Below are 21,853 nucleotides of genomic sequence, written 5' to 3' on the forward strand. Positions count from 1 at the left end.
TCTAAAGGGGGTGTTTACCTTTGAGATAAATTTTAGTATGGTGTAGAGAGGGATATTCTGAGACAATTTGCAGTTGGTTTTAATTTTTTAAAATTTAAGGTTTTTGAGTTATTTAGCTTTTTATTCAGCAGCTCTCCAGTTTGCATTGTAAACAATCTGGTAGCTAGGGTCCAATTTACCCTAGCAGCAATGCATACCTCCCAACATTTTGGAAGTAAAAAGAGGGACAACATTTTTTTTTCCGCATGTAGCGCAGCAATTTTTTTGACCACACCCTTTCTGTGGCCACACCCCCTAATTACCATGTTTGTTTTAAAAAATTTGGCAGGTTATGAAAGTTTGAAAATATTTCTCCTTATCTAAACTGTGTTTTTGTGTCTCAAAATTGTTACAAAGTAACTTATTTGCACCTGTTAGTTGTTCTGGGATCTCTGCTAAAAGCCAATTAAGTGAGAAACTTTGTTTCTTTTTCTGGCTGTTCAGTGCAGAGAAAAGAGGGACTTTCCAGTACAAATGAGGGACTGCGGGTTGAGCTGTCAAAAGAGGGACTGTCCCTCCGAAAAAGGGACAGTTGGGAGGTATGGCAATGCATTGATTTGAATAAGAGACTGGAATATGAATAGGAGAGAACCTTACTAGAAAGAAAAGTAGCAATAACAATACATTTGTAGCCTTACATAGCATTTGCTTTTTTGAAGGGGTCAGCGACGCCCATATGAAAGCTGCAAAGAGTCAGAAGAAAAAGGCAAGTAATTATAAAACCATAAAAAAAAAAATAATGAAAACCAATTGAAAAGTTGCTTAGAATTTGCAATACTATTAAATACTAAAAGTTACCTTAAAGGTGAACCACCCCTTGTCAGCCATACAGATCATTAATAAGTCTTGCTCAGTCCTGCAGGGGAATGAGAGCTTCACCTCCCAAGTTTTATTGAATTTAAAGAGTAGGCAGTCCTCTGTTTCTGTAGTAAGTACAGCTGTTTCACAGTGCAGCCCCAAACCAAAGTCATAAACTGACTTTACCATAAAATTAGGAATAGTATTATGTGTATACTTGGGCCTTTTTTTATTAAAATCCAAATTTTTCTGACTATTTAAATAAAAAAAATCAGACCAAACTAGAATCCATGATTGGACCTTACTTGTTAGTAAAAAAGCTTGATTTAATCAGATCTGGGACTAACACGAAAAGCCCAAATTTTTCGGATTTATGCCTGAAAAGTCCGAAATAGTTGGATAATCGGGCTAATTTCAATGCAGACCTCAGAAACTTCCAAATGGGTTAGTGACCTTTCCCATTGACTTATATACAGGTATGGGACCTGTTATCCAGAATGCTCAGGACCTGGGGTTTTCCGATAATGGATCTTTCCATAATTTGGATCTTCATACCTTTAGTCTACTAGAAAATCATGTAAATATTAAATAAACTGAATAGACTGGTTTTGCTTCCAATAATGATTAATTATATTTTAGTTGGGATCAAGTACAAGCTACTGTTTTATTATTACACAGAAATAGGAAATCATTTTTAAAAATGTGGATTATTTGGATAAAATGGAGTCTATGGGAGACGGCCTTTCTGTAATTCAGAGCTTTCTGGATAATGGCTTTCCGGATCACGAATCCCATACCTTTTATTGTTAAATATTTTCAGCATACTCTCTAACTGCATCTCTCTAGCTGCAATTCCCAGCTGAAAAAAGGGAGGGGCCCATCGGTGTAAAAAATTTATGTTATACTGGAAATTCCCCGTACTTTGCAGTACTAAAAATTTAAATAAATACTTATAAAAGAACTACCTTGTACTGATAGACAACCACTTGGTTGCCCTTTTATAATTGGCATTGCAGCTTTAAGGCCACATCCTGATAGCTGAGCATGCACTAACAAAGGGAGAGGATGAGGAGGAGGAGGCCTGCCTTATTATTGTGCTACTGGGGACACCTCAATCTGCTGCTGCTTTTACACCTGCATTAGCTGCTGTTTTGTGCTGACAGGTAGGGGCCCCCGAGGGCCAAATGCTAGGGTGATGACATACCTCCCAACTGTCCCTTTTTCGGAGGGACAGTCCCTCTTTTGACAGCTCAACCCGCAGTCCCTCATTTGTACTGGAAAGTCCCTCTTTTCTCTGCACTGAACAGCCAGAAAAAGAAACAAAGTTTCTCACTTAATTGGCTTTTAGCAGAGAGCCCAGAACAGATAACAGGTGCAAATAAGATACTTTGTAACAATTTTGAGACCCAAAAACACAGTTTAGATAAGGAGAAATATTTTCAAACTTTCATAACCTGCCAAATTTTGTAAAACAAACATGGTAATTATGGGGTGTGGTCACAGAAAGGGGTGTGGTCAAAAAAATTGCTGCGCTACGTGCGGAAAATTTTTTTTTTGTCCCTCTTTTTACTTCCAAAATGTTGGGAGGTATGTGATGACATCACAGACGGAACCATTTCTGAGATCAGGTTTTTAGCAGCAATGGTCTGTGCTACAATTACAGCAACACTGGGGGCACGATCCTGTCTGAGCTGCTGCTGCTTATATTGTGCTCGGACTCATTCAGTGCAACTGTCACTTCCACCCACAGCTACTGAAAGTGGTGACTTTGTAACAAACCTAATTATGAGCATAGGACAGGCTGCTTGTGTGTCTTTATTCACAGCCGCCTAAAGCTCAGCAGCTCTGTTTGCTCGATGTAAATAAACCGACCCGAGTGTCCACCTTACCACATTCGTATATTTGCATTATTTGCACTCAAGCCAAAATTGATTTGTTTTGTATATGAAATGAGTGTGTTTTCCTGGGGAGGTGAATGGGGGAGTGTGCATGGGATGTGTGTGTAAATTTGCACTCAGGGCACAGTCTTCATTTTTATTTAATTAAATTGAATATTCTAGCTAATAGGCCTTAGAATTTTTAGCTCCAGACCTGTAAGTGCCAAGCAGTATAGCCGAATAGTTTACTTGGTATATGCGTGGCAAGTGATATCAGCGTCTGACTCAGTGTAAACAAAAAGAAAACAACTCCGTACAGGCTGGCTACACTAAACCACAAGCCACGCTGGCTGAGTTAATGTCTTAGGCCGGCTTCCTAAAGATACTTTGCACTCATCTGTAGATCTACGCTACGAGCTTCCTGTCCTCCCAATGGCTGAGACAGACAATGGTCTTCCAGCTGTTGGTGACCTTTGATTCCCATCATCCTCTGTGGGCTGCTGGGTGACTTTAGAGTAGGAAGCAGCAGTGCAATAGACCTTGCAAATCCTTCACTGACTGTCATTGTTGTCTATTATCAACATGGCTGAAGAAGGATTTAGCCATGCCTTGGATTATATTAGATTTGTTTTATACAGAAAACTCATATGTCAATAAGTCAATGGCATGTGGGGTAATGTACCCACTTCTTTACATTTTGATTACATTTTAGTAGATCAGTAGTGTAGTATAGTTCAGTACAGTATGATTAAGTACAATAAAATATAGTTCAGTACTGTATGGTACAGTATGATAATACTTTATAATACAGTGTGGTAAGCATAATGCAATACATAGTACAATATAAGTACAGTATGGTACAGTACAATATAATAAAGTATAGACCAGTATAAGAACATTATGGTACAGTACAATATAACACATTATAGACCAGTATAAGTACAGTATGGTACAGTATAGTATAACACATTATAGAACGGTATAAGTACAGTATGGTACAGTAAAGTATAATAAAATATAGACCAGTATAAGTACAGTATGGTACAGTACAATATAATACATTATAGACCAGTATAAGTACAGTATGGTACAGTATAATATAATTACGTATAGACCAGTATAAGTACAGTATGGTACAGTACAATACAATACATTATGGAACAGTATAAGTACAGTATGGTACAGTATAATATAATAACGTATAGACCAGTATAAGTACAGTACAATATAATACATTATGGAACAGTATAAGTACAGTATGGTACAGTACAATATAATACAGTATAGACCAGTATAAGTACAGTATGGTACAGTATAATATAATACAGTATAGAACAGTATAAGTACAGTATGGTACAGTATAATATAATAACGTATAGACCAGTATAAGTACAGTACAATATAATACATTATGGAACAGTATAAGTACAGTATGGTACAGTACAATATAATACAGTATAGACCAGTATAAGTACAGTATGGTACAGTATAATATAATACAGTATAGACCAGGATAAGTACAGTATGCTACAGTATAATATAATACAGTATAGAACAGTATAAGTACAGTATGGTACAGTATAATATAATACAGTATAGAACAGTATAAGTACAGTATGGTACAGTATAATATAATACAGTATAGACCAGTATAAGTACAGTATGGTACAGTATAATATAATACAGTATAGAACAGTATAAGTACAGTATGCTACAGTATAATATAATACAGTATAGTACAGTATGGTACAGTATAATACAGTATAGTAAAGTATGGTACAGTACAAAAAATGCCATTTTTACGCCCTTTTTTGTCACAGCGATATGTGCCGAATTATTCTGCAGTTTTTTACACCACATAATAAATCTGCCCCTATAAGCACAGTATGGTACAGTATAATAAAGTACATTATAATTCAGTACAGTATGAGAACAGTATGGTACAGTATGATATAATACATTATAGTTCAGTACAGTATAAGTACAGTACAATATATAGTATAGTACAGTATGACAGAATACATTATAATAAAGTCCAGTATAGTGCTACATGGCCTATATAGTATAGTTATACAGATTACAGACCTCCTGCAAAAGTGTAAATTTGCTGGTGCAGGTTGATATACAGCGCTGCGAAATATGCTGGCGCTATATAAATAAATGTTAATAAGAATATAAATAATAACACAAGCAACCAATAAACATAAGCCATCAGCTGGTATCTGCATAAGGATACTGGGAACTGTGGCTGAACACAAGCTGGAGGCTTAGCTGATGCTAGTCAAGTCCCATCTGCAGAGAATAAACTAACAAATAACAGAGGGTTTTGTGTCCGTTTTTTCTCTCTACCAGAGCTGTGGATGCAGGGAATTCCCAGTTCAGCATGGACAGGCCCAGGGTTTATAGTCTGCTGTGCTGCCATACAGGAGCTTTCCATGTGTATTAATATTTAATTTGTCTTTGGCAGGAGCAGATTCCCTGTTAAAGTAAAGAGGCTTATGAGCTTGTGCAGAGGAACAAGGGTCATTAAAGTCTTCCAATTACTCTACTGGTGTTTGTTCCTTGGAATTACTAGATCTGATAAGTGGGTGAGTGAAATCCTCTAGATATGTAGTAGGTCTTTAATAATACTACTAAACTGCAAGAGTATATTCTAAAAGGAATGTAACATAGTAAGTTGGGTCGAAAAAAACACATATCCATCAAGTTCAACCTTTTAACTCTATTTTAACCTGCCTAACTGCCAGCTGATCCAGAGGAAGGCAAAAAAAAAAAAACCCTGTTTGCAGCCTCTCCAATTTGCCTCAGAGGGGGAAAAAATTCCTTCCTGACTCCGAAATGCAATGGGACCAGTCCCTGGATCAACTTGTACTATGAGCTATCTCCCATATCCCTGTATTCCCTCACTTGCTAAACACCATCCAACCCCTTCTTAAAGCTACGACCGATTTAGGTAGAGAATTCCACATCTTCACAGCTCTCACTGTAAAAAGCCCCTTCCGGATATTTGTGACCAGGTCCAGACTAGGATTCACAATAGGCCCTGGCATTTTAAGTACATAGAGGCCCAAACAGCTCCCACCCACAGTGACTCTTTATAGCATTTTACAGCCGCTCCTCAGGCATTTGCCAGACTCCACAGACTGCCAGTCCAGGCCTGCATGTGACAATATAAACAGATACTTTATTTATTTTCTGTAAAATAGCAATTAAAGTTTTTAAGTACGCTATATGGCCAAAAGTATGTGGACACCTACCTGTCCAACATCTCATTCCAAATTCAAAGGCATAAATATGTAATTATATTTATATGTAGATAATATGTAGATCAGTTGGGTTGGGGTCTGGGCTCTGTGAAGGTCAGTCAAGTTCTTTCCCATCTCAGCAAACCCAGTTTGTGTACACCTTGCTTTGTGCGTTTTTGTATTGTAGTTAAAAGAGCCTTCTCTACAAAATAGGAACAATGTAATTTTCAGTATTGTCATTGTATGATGTAGTTGGAAAAGATGGGTGTAGCTTTAATGATCAACTTCTGCAACACAAAATGGTGTACACATACTTATGGCCTTATAGTGTTTGAGGTTTAACATTTAGTTGGGGCTCTATTCTTTTTTGATACATTGTATAGACAATTGCGTACATGGAACAGTGCATAACAGCTGGAGGTTCCTGAACCCAATTGAAGGCTATTTTATTGACTCTTTTGGGTTCAATATCAAAAACAGCCACAAAACAGCCTTCAATTGCTCCTGGTTTTTGTAGCACTGCAAAAAAGCACTTACTCTAAATCTCTCCCTAATTCACCTTCAGGCTGGGCTCCCATAGCTCTTAACAAGGTTACAGATATATAGAAACATTGGAGTAACAGTCACCCTGTTATAGTTCCAGGGGTACCCAGGGTACAAATAAGCACTCACCCCAAATCTCCCCCTAACTGACCTTCAGACTGGGCCCCCTTAGCTCATAACAAGGTTACAGATATATAGAAACATTGGGGTAACAGTCACCCTGCTATAGTTCCAGGGGTACCCAGGGCACAAATAATCACTCACCCCAAATCTCCCCCTAACTGACCTTCAGACTGGGCCCCCTTAGCTCATAACAAGGTTACAGATATATAGAAACATTGGGGTAACAGTCACCCTGCTATAGTTCCAGGGTTACCCAGGGTACAAATAAACACTCACCCCAATCTCCCCCTAACTGACCTTCAGACTGGGCCCCCTTAGCTCATAACAAGGTTACAGATATATAGAAACATTGGGGTAACAGTCACCCTGCTATAGTTCCAGGGGTACCCAGGGCACAAATACGCACTCACCCCAAATCTCCCCCTAACTGACCTTCAGACTGGGCCCCCTTAGCTCATAACAAGGTTACAGATATATAGAAACATTGGGGTAACAGTCACCCTGCTATAGTTCCAGGGGTACCCAGGGTACAAATAAACACTCACCCCAATCTCCCCCTAACTGACCTTCAGACTGGGCCCCCTTAGCTCATAACAAGGTTACAGATATATAGAAACATTGGGGTAACAGTCACCCTGCTATAATTCCAGGGGTACCCAGGGTACAAATAAACACTCACCCCAATCTCCCCCTAACTGACCTTCAGACTGGGCCCCCTTAGCTCATAACAAGGTTACAGATATATAGAAATATTGGGGTAACAGTCACCCTGCTATAGTTCCAGGGGTACCCAGGGCACAAATAAGTTCTCACCCAATTCTCCCCCTAACTGGCCTTCAGGCTGGGCCCCCTTAGCTCATAACAAGGTTACAGATATATAGAAACATTGGGGTAACAGTCACCCTGCTATAGTTCCAGGGGTACCCAGGGTACAAATAAACACTCACCCCAATCTCCCCCTAACTGACCTTCAGACTGGGCCCCCTTAGCTCATAACAAGGTTACAGATATATAGAAACATTGGGGTAACAGTCACCCTGCTATAATTCCAGGGGTACCCAGGGTACAAATAAACACTCACCCCAATCTCCCCCTAACTGACCTTCAGACTGGGCCCCCTTAGCTCATAACAAGGTTACAGATATATAGAAATATTGGGGTAACAGTCACCCTGCTATAGTTCCAGGGGTACCCAGGGCACAAATAAGTTCTCACCCAATTCTCCCCCTAACTGGCCTTCAGGCTGGGTCCCCTTAGCTCATAACAAGGTTACAGATATATAGAAACATTGGGGTAACAGTCACCCTGCTATAGTTCCAGGGGTACCCAGGGCACAAATACGCACTCACCCGAAATCTCCCCCTAACTGGCTTTCATGCTGGCCCCCCTTAGCTCATAACAAGATTACAGATATATAGAAACATTGGGGTAACAGTCACCCTGCTATAGTTCCAGGGGTACCCAGTGCACAAATAAGCACTCACCCCAAATCTCCCCCTAACTGGCCTTCAGGCTGCGCTCCCATAGCTCAGTGATCCCCAACCAGTGACTCATAAGCTCCTGGTGGCCTCAAAGCAGGTGCTTATTTTGAATTCCAGGCTTGAAGTCAAGCTTTGGTTGCATAAAAACCAGGTGTACTGCCAGAGCCAATCACAGCCCTCATATGGCACCTCAGGAACTTTTTTCATGCTTTATTCATCCTCAACTTTTTTTTTTTTTTACAATGTGGTTAACAGGTAAAAAAGATCGGGGACCCCTGCCTTAGCTCATAACAAGGTTACAGATGTATGGAAACATTGGGGCCTAATTGGGGCCTAAGTGGCCGAAGTTTTGTCTTCTCATCCACTGCTGCAGGCTCCCCTACATACCAGCTCCACAATTTTGGAACCTGCTACTTTTGTTGTGCATATATGATTCAATACATTTAAATGATAACCTGTTAACTCATGACTTTATTTTTGTGTACCCAGCATATATTATTTTTACTTTCTTGCATAATGGATAATATAAATGAAATGGTCACCAGAACATATTTTTCTTCTATATAGGTTCTCATAAGGAGAAGTGAAGATTTCAAAATCAGATATAGATGTGCAAAATGGTTAAACTCTGGGAGTGCGGAGATCCTTGTGCTGATGGACTGTGCCAAATGGCAAGATGATCAGGGGATGACTCGGATCCTGATGAACAGGAAGCACATTGTGCTCCAGGTAAATAAACGTATTATTTATTTAGAGCTCAGTGCCAGAGAACTTTAGCTGGTTCTTCCTTTACTGCAGGGTAAATGTAAAAGAGTTATAGTTTTAGTTTTAAGCACCTTCAAGTTGACTTTAACACCTGCCGACCATATGGATGGTGTTCCTCCAGAATGTCTTGTGTTGGGGTCTTCCATCATGTTTATGACTATTACTATTAATTTACAGTTTCCCAAATAGGTCTCCACATAATATATCCAATTTTAAGCCAAAGGCAGATAGAGCGTTTGCTCTACTGCTCTGACCATGTGTATTTCTTTCAGGCTGAGAGAAGAGGATCCACTCCGTGCCCCATCTCCACTGATTTGAATAAGATGGGTTTATGGCAGTCACACACAGCGATCAATGGAGATTGGGGCATGGAATGGATCTGCTTCTCTTAGCCCTTGGCCCTAATACAGTATCAATTTAGTCACCTGTGCTTCATGAGGAAGGTCAGGTTTGTTATCCTTGTCTATCCTAGTGGCCTCAAAAGTCTTCACCAACACATGATTCAATGGCATCAATAATTTTCCTCTCCTGTTTCTTCTGTCTAGTTGGGTACCTGCAAATTAAGGCAGGACACTCATAATTCCATTGCTAGTAGGGAACCCATAGTTTAATAAAAGTACCCTTAGGTCTAGACAGTGTTCTGGATCAGGGCCCTTTTGCCATGTAGCAAGTTGAGAACCATAACTCCGCGGGGCCAGCTGTGACTGTGACTTTAAGAGCTGAACTACTTGTCCATTTGCAGGAGATTTATCTGCTGTAGTGTATGAATGAACCATACAAACGAATGAATGTGTAACATTGTCATGTGCTTATGGTGCAGATGCTGACTTCATGACCACTCTGAGGGAGGATGCCAATGATCTTCTATGCCTGTATAGTCCGGCTCCAGGACGGCCTCCCTCTCTCAGCCTCCACTGATTTCCACCTGAATAAGCAGCTGCTGGAGTGCAAGAGGAAGCTAAAGGCCCTCACACTAACCATTTCCCAGCAACCTCCAAGAGGCACAGCCAAAGTGTTTGACTTCAATATACAGTAAGCAATGCAATGGCAAAGATTTATTTTTGACATTATGGGGGGTTATTTATCAAAATCTGAATTTTTCGGATTATTTTATTTAAAAAAGTCCGACCAAGCTAGGATCCACAATTTGACTTCATTTATTATTAATAAAAAGCTTGATTTAATCGGTTCAGGGAAAAACTCGATAAAATCAAGGGAAAACCAAATCGTATGATTTTTTTTCCTGGATATTTGGGATAATTCCAGCACAGATCACATAAATTTCTAAATAGGATAAGGACCTCTCCCATTCAGGGCAGACTGGGCCGTTGGGACACAGGGAAAAAACCTGGTGTGCCCCGGTTATTTTGGGTTATTTCTGGGTTAAGGGAGCGCTCAGGGCCGGATTTACATAGTGGGCACCCCTAGGCCCACTGCCGTTCGCCGCCCCTGTCCCCACCCCTTTATTCGTGCAAATTTTCATCATCTGCACTGGAGAAATGGGGAAATTTAAAAAATGATTGTATCTACTGCTCATCCCCAGTGTTTTTGAACAAATGTGGGTGTGGTTGGGCAGCATGCCGCCCCCCTAAAATCCTGCCGCCCTAGGCCCGGGCCTAGGGGGCCTTTCCACAAATCCGGGCCTGGGAGCGCTGGATTAGGATAGCTGGCCCAGACCCGTGCCCTGCACTCCTTCTCCTAACCCAGACGCCGGCAGTGCTTTCCTAATCCAGCGCTCCCCTTACCCAGCACTCTTCTAACCCAGACACTGGCAACGCTCTACTAACCCAGCGCTCTTCTAACCCAGACACCGGCAGCGCTCTTCTAACCCAGACACTGGCAGCACTCTCTTAACCCAGCGCTCTCCTATCCCAGACACTGGCAGCACTCTCCTAACCCAGCGCTCTCCTAACCCAGACACCGGCAGCACTCTCCTAACCCAGAGCTCTCCTAATCCAGACACGGGCAGCCCTCTCCTAACCCAGCGCTCTTCTAACCCAGACACCGGCAGCACTCTCCTAACCCAGCGCTCTTCTAACCCAGACACCAGCAGCGCTCTACTAACCCAGACACTGGCAGCACTCTCTTAACCCAGCACTCTCCTATCCCAGACACTGGCAGCACTCTCCTAACCCAGCACTCTCCTAACCCAGCGCTCTCCTAACCCAGACACGGGCAGTGCTCTCCTAACCCAGACACTGGCAGCACTCTCCTAACCCAGCGCTCTCCTAACACGGACAGCGCTCTCCTAACCCAGACACCAGCAGCACTCTCCTAACCCAGCGCTCTCCTAATCCAGACACCGGCAGCACTCTCCTAACCCAGCGCTCTCCTAACCCAGACACCGGCAGCATTCTCCTAACCCAGAGCTCTCCTAACCCAGACATGGGCAGCGCTCTCCTAACCCAGACACTGGCAGCATTCTCCTAACCCAGAGCTCTACTAATTCAGACACCATCAGTGCTCTCCTCACCCAGACACTAGCAGCACTCTCCTAACCCAGACACCGGCAGCACTCTCCTAACCCAGCACTCCTAAAACCAGACACTCGACTTCACAGAGGACTTTCTTAGGATGAGATGTAAATGTGACCGACAAAAGTTTGTTGCGTTTCCCTCTGCCTCCCCCAACCTCCAGGACCTTCCTGAATGACCCAACAGAATAGTATAAGCAATATGCCCGGGCATCTGTTTCATTAGGATGATTTTGTACATCATCTCTTACTCTATGCAAGTTATTGGGATTTTTTACTTTTAAGAAAAGTTTCAGTTAGTTGGGTCCAAGCTTTACGTTTTATGCTTTGTGAGGTTAAGCTGAAAAAGAGCATTTTGCCTTTAACCATGTCTTCCACCATCCATAAATCACTGGTGAGAGCTTCATTGTTTGAGGGAATTGAAGCTATAAAGGAGAGAGCACTTTGCCCTGTTTGTTCTGCCCGAGAGAATATTCAGTGTTGAGTGGGTCAAGGTAATGTATTGTATAAATTGTAGAATAAATCAGTATATAATCCTCTGGCAATCATGTCTCCTGTAGTTTTTGCTCTACAGCTGACATTTCCTTACTTGACTATTTGCTCCGGCACCTTCCCTTCAGCCATGGTCTTTTGCTTCTTGAATGAGCTGCTGTGGGAATTCTCTGCCTCCTATAACAGAACGGCCATTGCCTTGGCCACTAGGCCATATGCTTTCCTTGAGTTTGGTGACTTTACTGGCTAAACCCCCACTCTAGTACACCAGTCTATCTACTGAAAGAATAATCACTTCTCACCAAGCAATTGTTTTCATATAAATGTGTTTATTACACCATTCTTGTTATATAATCTATATATACAGAGGAGGACACTCTCTAGTCCCTTACACCCCAGGCATGTAGTGTTGTGCAGTTTACATCATGGCTTTTATACTCCGATATTCAGACAAATATACAGGACTTGTGCTTTATGCCTATTCCTTTATTTAAAAAATCAAATATATTTTTGTTTTTTACCCTTTACTACCTCTACTGGCCAACCACTGTAATCATAAGGGTTAGTTTAAATACTAATAATACTCTTTGTATAAATGAGAACTTTCCGTCCTCTAGCTGCAGCCAGTGTCTCAGATTTACAGATTAGGAGTTATCCAAGGGATTTAAATGTTAAAGTACCAAAGACGTGTCAAATGGAAGTGATTTTTATTGTTGAAGAAACAATAACAAAAATTCTGAGTTTATAATGGAATTAAGCCCCTATTTGCAGAGCACACATTGAACAGAAGTTGATGTTGGTCCTTTTAAAGGAGAACTAACCTCTAAAATTTAATGTGACTAAAAATGCTATATTTGATATAGTGAACTTATTGCACGAGGCTATAGTTTCAGCTTCTCAGTAGGAACAATGATCCAGGACTTCAAACTTGTCACAGGGGGTCACCATCTTGGAAAGTGTCTGTGACACTCACATGCTCAGTGGGCTCTGATTGGCTGTTGAGAAGCTAAGCTTAGGGCTCGTCACTAATTATCCAGCAGAAAATGAGCTTCCCTGGCTGTAATATAAGCTGATGCTACAGGTTTGCTGATTATTCAATTCTGATGCTAATTGCACTGGTTTCTGTGCTGCCATGTAGTAATTATGTGTATTAATTACTAATCAGCCTTATATTGTGACATTTCTATTCTATGTGTACTGTATATTGTGAGTGGCTCCCTAAGCTCAGTAAGTGACAGCAGCACAGAGCATGTGCAGTGAATCAGCAGAAAAGAAGATGGGGAGCTACTGGGGCATCTTTGGAGACACAGATCTTTACTGCTAAAGGGCTGTGGTTGCCTTGGGCTGGTACAGAAGCACAAAACATCATGTACAACATTTCTAGCTACTTCTTTAGTTAGGGTTTAGTTCTCCTTTAAAAAAAACATAAATTTTTAACAGAATTTCACTTTCCATTTTAATACTAGACCATATGTAAGGATTTGGTATAAACAGGTAGCTCACACAGGCTTAAATACACATTCTCAGACAGGCTAATGAGCTTTGGCACCCAAGGTAAAGGTGTCTATCAGCACCACCCTCTTCAGTCCCACAGCACCAAAGCCGGTCTATTCAACTACAATGTTCCCCCTCTATCTGGTTTCCCTGGCTCTAATTTATAAATCTTGGCACCTAATGCCAGAGCATTATGGGTAAAGATAGCGCCTGCATATATAGACTGGCATGAATACAAAGACCATATGTTCTCAGTCTAAAACTGATCTCGCCGTTGCCATGTCCCACGCAGATACTGCGATCCAGAGGATGAAGCACAACTACAACTTCCCCATTGACCCCCCTGTCCAAATTGTTCCATCGCCTCCTCCGGTCTTGGTTAAATTGGACGATGTAGAACAGGCAAATGGGATGCTGAATGGATAGGCAACTTCACAGCCAGGTAGAATATGATATTAAACAACCAGTTCCATGTTTAATGTAAAATATCAAACCACTTTTTTTTTATGATTATTCTGTATATTCTACAGAGTGACACTAATGCATTCATATGTTTTTAAAGGACAAGGAAACCTTTAAAATAAGTGAATGTAAAATTGATGAGGGGGCTATTCTAAGCACTTTTACAATCTACATTGATTATTTATTTATCTTTAATTCCAAGATATTAAGGGATACATGTACTGTTAATATGAATGAATTTTGTTACAACAGCGCCACCTGCTGGTCAGTTTCCCACCAGTCTGACCACCAAGTAGTCAAGGAAGTTGTCAGGAGAAAGAAAGAGGCTGCTCTGATGTTCTTCTGCTTAGGAAAGATGTGAGAAAGGTTTATAATATTATTCCTAATCAGAAGAACATCAGAGCAGCCTCTTTCTTTCTCCTGACAACTTCCTTGACTACTTGGTGGTCAGACTGGTGGGAAACTGACCAGCAGGTGGCGCTGTTGTAACAAAATTCATTCATATTAAAGGGGAACTATAACAAAAATTAAAATGTAATATAAACTTCATCATCATGAAAAAAGAAAGAACTTTATCTTCACTATTCCTCTCTCAGCATCTGTTTCTCTTCATTCTCTCTTCATGCAGCAGTTGGGTGTCAGATATTCACTGACCGTTACATCCAATATATCTTATAGGGGGGCTCCTTTCCTAGCAGATGTATTAGATCTCACTCAAATAACTGATTCCAGTACAAACAAAATCTAACAAAATACCTGCCTTTTGCACAAATCCTGCATGTAGAGAGACATGATGTCTGGTTATTTAATAGAGGGAGCTCTTATACATCTTCTAGGCAAAAGGATATTGGATCTAACTGTCAATGATTATCTGACACCCAACTGCTGCATGAAGACAGAATGAGGAGAAACAGATGCTGAGAGAGGAATAGTGAAGATAAACTTGATTATTTCAGAAACACTACAGAATATTTAATTGATTGTATTTAGACAGTTTATTATTTCAGTATGATGAAGCTTATATTACATTTTCATTTTCGATAATATCTTGGAATTAAAAAAAAAAAATGAATGTATATTGCAAAAGTGCTTAAAATTTCACCCTCCTCAATTTTACATTCATTTTTGCTAAAGGTTTACTTATCCTTCAACACAGATTATAAATATTATTTATCGGTCATTCTACTTTCTGCCACTAGGTGGCACATGTAGCATAGACCAACAGCGGAGAAAAAAAGTCTGCTGAAATCCATGGATAACGGCATTGCTGCAAAAGCTTCAGATCTAAAATTAACCAGCTTCCTGGTTGTTCTTCCTGCACTCTCCATGACAAAATGATTTAGATAATTACATGAAGAGAGCAGAATGATAAGGACACCATTTTCACAAGACTTTCTTTTAATTGCACAAAGCCCCTTATTGCAGAATGACTCCTGTAACGGCCCTGGGAATCTTGTCGCTTACACTCAACATCATGTGCAGCGCTCTCAGCCTCATCCGGGGGGGTCTGTGACCATATAAAGGCACAAGGCTGCAGGCTGAGTTATACAGGGAACTCTGAGTATCACTCATGTATTATAAGGGATAATGTACCCCCTACTGTAAATCATAAGGATATTAGAAGTCACTGAGGGGTTGTTCTGTGACCATATAAAGGCACAAGGCTGCAGGTTGAGTTATACAGGGAACTCTGAGTATCACTCATGTATTATAAGGGATAATGTACCCCCTACTGTAAATGATAAGGATATTAGAAATCACTGAGGGGTTGTTCTGTGACCATATAAAGGCACAAGGCTGCAGGCTGAGTTATACAGGGAACTCTGAGTATCACTCATGTATTATAAGGGATAATGTACCCCCTACTGTAAATCATAAGGATATTAGAAGTCACTGAGGGGTTGTTCTGTGGCCATATAAAGACACAAGGCTACAGGCTGAGTTATACAGGGAACTCTGAGTATCACTCATGTATTATAAGGGATAATGTACCCCCTACTGTAAATGATAAGGATATTAGAAGTCACTGAGGGGTTGTTCTGTGACCATATAAAGGCACAAGGCTGCAGTCCTTACAAAGAAAAAGTATCACTGGGTATCTGAGTTATACAGGTAATTAAAATCGAAAGTGATTTCTTATATCCTTATATTTTAAAGTAGGGGGGGTTATACACTGAAATCAGGCATACGTTTTAACAGATTATGTGACCAAAATGACATGCACAAATAATACCTGTTGACATTGCTGTGTTATTATATAGTGAATAAAGTACCCTCTCTTGTAAAATATAATTAATTATTAAGTTACAGAGGAGTTTCATGACCATATAAAAGTAGGAGGCCAAAGGCCGAGTGTTTTTATACAGGTCAAGAAACTCCGAGGTAACTTCTAATATCCTCATATTTTGCAACTGGGGGTACTTTATTTATTATAATACACAAGTTTCAGTGAGTCATGTGACAGAAATGACATCACTACTCACCGTTTATAACTGATGACATCAGAACTCACCGTTTATAAGGATATAATTTACAAGATATTCATGGCTTTTGTGTATTATAAGCAAATAATTTATTTTCCATTTTATTTTGCTAGGATTGTTATGAAAATGTAGGGCGAGTAATGGCATTTCTGACAGCATTTTCTGCCACCATATTGCAGGTACTGTGAGTCGTTATATTGTCTCTATATCAGTGCGTAACCTGCTCTCATATTTCCATATTGTCGTTCTGCTTTTATCACAGACGCCAACAGAGATTACCTTGAAACACATCAGGTTGGGCACAGTTCCCATGGTATTAGTTACACTGAGTCACACAGTTATAAGTAGCGATAAGTGAATTTATTCGACAAGGTGCAAATTTGCGGAAAATTTCCATGAAAATTCGCTGGCAAAAAATCACCGTCGTCTTTTTAATGGGCGTCCGACGATTACCGGACGACCATTAACTTTAATGGGTGCCGGCATCAACTTTGACGCCGGTGGCGGCAAAATCGGTGTATCGCAAATTATTTGCCCGTTTCGCGAATTTTGGTGGGTAATTTGTGAAATTCAAAAAACGGGGCAATTTCGCCAATCGCTGGGTATAAGTAGTAGGGGTGCACCGGTTCCATTATTTGGTTCTGGATTCACCTTTTTCAGTAGGACGGGGTCGGACCCAGACCCTCTTCTTTCTGGTCACGATGCAGCGACGGAAAAGCGCACGAGAGCTCGGGTTGGCACCTTGTTTGTGGTGGAACTCCGGGCAGTGGGGCGGGGCCCTGACGTTTTGGGGACAGGGCTGTGACATGATGGGGTGTGTCACATGTTAGGGGCGGAGCTATGACATTGACCGATGGCCACATCAAATCCTGCCTGGTTTTCCTAATTTTCCTATTCAGCCGTATCTTTTGAGAAGGATCCGGCCGAATCCTAAAATAGTGGATTCTGCCCTAATACGTAGGTTGAGCTTCCCTCTGACCTACCTACCCCCAGAGAAAAGAAAGAGGCTGCTCTGATGTTCTTCTGCTTAGGAAAGCTCTGAGAAAGGTTTCTAATTGTTTTCCTAAGCAGAAGAACATCAGAGCAGCCTCTTTCTTTCATCCCGCCGGCGAGATTTAGTCGTCCCGGCGATAAATCACCTCTTCTTCGGGCGACTAAATCTCTCTGAATCTGAACGTGTGTCTCTGCCCAAGGTGTAGTACTAGGTACTCAAAATCAGGGCAAACCAGCCCCTGATACAGGGGCGTAACTACAGAGGAAGCCCAGGGGGTGTAGTTAATTAGTTAATTAGTGGTTAATTAGTAATTTCAATATATATTTGAAAAACAGGACAACCTCTGGATATATTGGGACCCTAAAGTTAGTTTGCTGTGCGTCCCAGTAATCTAGTTATGTCACTGCCGTGATGTAATGGAGATCTGGGTTCCCTTAGCGGGTTGTACCAACACATGCAGCCCCCTGGGCTCTTTTATCAACAGGGGGAATATTAGGGGGTTCAGAAAACATCATCTGTACCTCAATAAAGGAGAGAATTCTATACACGGGATGTACCTGTAACTGCCACTAGATGGCGCCAAGTCCCAGCCAGACTTCTCTGCTCAGCTCATCCAATAGCTTTGACTTCTATTAACTACAAACGCTGCTATTTGTTTATTTTTACGTTATAATCCTTTATTTCTATAGTGTTGACATGTTTAAATAACCTCTAAAGCTTGAGGAAGCAGTTTGGCTATTGTAACTTTAATGCAATGGCTCATGTATTGCACTTTCAGTTCTACCCAGGTGCTGTACCGTGAAGCTTGCAATTTAATAGTACCGAGGCACAGGGAGGTTCAGAGATTAAAGAAAAACAAAATCTGTTGTCTTTGATGTTAAACGATCACTTTCAATACACTCAATACAGTTGTCTGGTGCAACCAATGGACTCATGCTGCCTGTCCCCCTCAACAGTCTCCTTCAACAAGCCTTGCCTATTGCAACCAAATGTCTCATGCTGCTTGTCCCCTCAACAGTCTCCTTCAACAAGCCTTGCCTGGTGCAACCAAATGACTCAGGCTGCCTGTCCCCCTCAACAGTCTCCTTCAACAAGCCTTGTCTGGTCCAACCAAATGACTCATGCTGCCTGCTTCCCTCAACAGTCTCCTTCAACAAGCCTTGCCTATTGCAAACAAATAGCTCATGCTGCCTGTCCCCCTCAACAGTCTCCTTCAACAAGCCTTGCCTGTCAATTGACTTGTCATTATGGAGACTCTTCAGGGAGCTCTGCTTGATCAAAGCTGCACTGCTCATGGCAGACGTGCATAAAGTATTACTGACTGAGGATGACTGAGGTATAAATGTAGCAGGAGCCCCTCGTTTAACGTGGTTTGGGCAATGATTTGTAACCCACAGAGCTGCGCGTTTATCTTCCACCGGAGCATTTTTATTCCTATCCTTTGGAACTCTGTTGTGCACTTTAAGGCGGGTCAATAAATTGCAAGAAATGAACAGATGTAATGAGTGGGAGCTTGTGACGCCCTTGGTGGGCCGACAGATGACTGAATTTTGGAGTTTAGGTCACGGCAAATGAAAATTCTCAGCTGGGGCTCAGCAACTGACAGAAATAAAGCCATGCAGAAAAGTGCAGCGGGGACTTCATTTGTATATGCAAATTTCAGTATTGTGGAAGAATTGGCATGTGAATAGAGCCACAAATAAAATAGCTGCTGCTCATTTTTATGGATTGCTCAGGCAGTGCTCTCCCACTATAGAAGGCAAAATAGAACAAGATCGACACCTGGTGGCCAGGAGGAATTACTACATTACAGGGCAAATATTGCACAGCACTGCCACATAGTGGTCATTCTCTAGATCAGTGACCCCCAACCAGTGACTCATAAACAACATGTTGCTCTCCAATCCCTTGGATGTTGTTCCCAGTGGCCTCAAAGCAGGGGCTCATTTTTGAATTCCAGGCTTGGAGGCAAGCTGTAGCATAACTAGAGTGTGCCGGGCCCCCCTGCAAAAAACATTCAGAGGGACCTGGTGTACTCCTATCCCCATCCTCCCGCCCACTTCCCGATGCCCTACCCATGCCCCACTCGGACCCACCCTTGTCCTGCCCTGACTCCGCCCACACCCCACCCAACTCCACCCACATCCCGCCCCTAACGTGCGCCCCCCAAACAAACCATCCTGTAGGCTTTCAGTCCACATAGGGGTTACCAAATAGCCAATCACAGATCATATTGGGCACCTCCAGGAACATCTTGGATGCTTATGTTGCTCTCCAACTTTTTACATTTGAATGTGGCTCACGGGTAAAAAAAAGTTTGGGATCCCTGCTCTAGATCAAGAGAAAGCCAGAAATCTGGAATCTGTACCACTGGCCTCACTAACGCTGCACAAAACTGGCAGTTTGGAAGGCCAAGCATAGGTTTGGGGTGCCAGGAGTTTTCTGGTTGGTTTGCTCTTGAAGGCCCTACCCCCTCCAGATAACCTTTTCAGTATGGTGGGTCTCTGCCAAAGTCAGGAGCCATTGTTCCCTTCTAGTTGTGGGACCCAAGGCATAACTTGACTTCAAGCCACACGCTGATTGGCTAATGTGGTTCCCTGAAAAGCATTCTGCTGGATACATGGAAACCAATGTACTACAGCTCATTGCTTATAATCCATACCTATCATTTAAAATGTCAACAGGTCGAGGCACCTACCCATTCGTGAATTAGCCAAATCACTACTTTTAATGATAAAAAATGATATCATGTTAACATTGTATAGTGTTTCTGCTCTACAGACTGGCGGCATTGTGCCCTTTGCTCCTTAGAGGGAGAGAGAAAGACGACAGCAGGATACCTGGGGTTAATCAATAATCAGATAACGGCAAATAACAGCTGTCAGTATGAGCTATTAATTGTCTGAACCTATTTATTTATTCTCATTGAATCCACACGGTATGGGAAAGAGATTTACTGGTACTCTGAGTAGTGACTCTGCTGCTAGTTCATTGGGCAATAGCCATGGGTTAAGACTGGCCCACCAGCCTCTAGTGGAAGAATTTACTGACCACCACCAAGGCCTGATCTCAACCCAATAGAACCCCACCCTGTGATGAATTGGAACCCTAACAGTAAACAAGCCTGATCCCCAGTATGAGTGCCCAACTTTACTAATGCTCTTGTGGCTGAATAGAAGCAACACCCAACATTTACTGGGAACCTTCTCAAAAGAGATGGGGCTTTTATATCAGCAAAGAGAGGGGTGACTTTATATTTATATTGGTTTGGAAATGAGATGTTGGGAAGGTACGTGTCCCCCACATACTTGTGGTCATGTAGTGTAACTTCATCCCAGGAGTACTGCAAGTCACAGGGGCATTATCAATTCTGGTCACAAGTCACAGGGTGATCAAACTGGGAATCTGTTGATGGGCAGATGATTGCTGGAGGCAGAAAAGACAAAGGAGAGCAAGGCTTCAAGGAGGTGCCACCCAAGTACTGAAAAGGTTCTCAGCCTCCATCTTGGAGACAGGCCATGTAGGGATGGAGAAAAAAAATAATCCCATGATAAAAGTCGGGAAAAAAAAGAAGGCCAGTATTATTATTTTGCAGACAATGTACACAACGTACTAGTCAACAAGAAGTTTTTATATAGACATTAAAATTAAACTTGATGGACATGTGTCTTTTCAATGTAAGTCATTATTTAGGCACCGGTACAGATCCAACATTGAGGCCAACATCAAGAGGTTGCCCATGACCAAGATGAGATAAAACCCTGAGAGCCCTCAGGGGAGTCAGTGACCTTTGGGGAGATGTTGGAAGGTTTACTATAAGGGTTATAAAGGGAAAGGTTTAGTATTTACACCAGCGAGTGAAGGCATGAGTAAGAGCTCTTGGGAAGGGGCATTGGCTTTATCATTGGTCATCTGGATTTATTAATAGGGGCTGTGTTAGCCAGTGAGCTTGTACTATTCTAGTTAGCCACTATGGGTCCCCAAATGTTTCATGTTCATTTATTCTTTGCAATATTAAAGGTTGTTCCCCTTTAAATTAATTGTTAGTATGATGAAGAGAGTGATATTCTGAGACCATTTGCTATTTGTTTTCATTTTTTATTATTTGTGAGTTTTGCTTCGATTTCGGTTTTTATTCAGTTTGCAGTTGAAGCTGTTAGTTGCTAAGGCCCACATTGGCCTAGCAACCATGCATTGCTTTGAACAAGATACTAGAAAAGGAATGGGAGAGGGACTGAATAGAAAGATAAGTAATAAAAACAATAAATGTACAGCCTTAAAGAGCATTTTTTAGATGGGATCAATGACCCCTCCCCCATTTGAAAGTTGGAAAGAGACAGAAAAAGAAGGCAAATAATTCAAAAATTATAAAAAATGAAGACCAGGTGAAAATTGCTTTGAATTAGACATTTTATAACATACTAAAAGTTAACTTAAAGGTGAACCACCCCGTTAATACACACAGGATGACTCAAGGGGGCAAATTCACTAAGATTCGTAGTTGCGCCAGGCGTAACTTCGCTGCACTTCGCCACACTTCGCCAGGCGTAGTTTCACCATCGCTTCGCAAATTCACTAAAATCC

General features: G+C 41.5%; 1 pseudogene; it reads left to right on the top strand.

The window, feature by feature from the left end:
- Nucleotides 1–5,112: 5,112 nt before the first annotated feature.
- LOC108719655 lies at nucleotides 5,113–16,561 on the top strand (annotated as a pseudogene).
- Nucleotides 16,562–21,853: the final 5,292 nt, after the last annotated feature.

The sequence above is a fragment of the Xenopus laevis genome, chromosome 6S (genome assembly GCF_017654675.1).
Source record: "Xenopus laevis strain J_2021 chromosome 6S, Xenopus_laevis_v10.1, whole genome shotgun sequence".
In the NCBI taxonomy this organism is placed as follows: Eukaryota; Metazoa; Chordata; class Amphibia; order Anura; family Pipidae; genus Xenopus; species Xenopus laevis.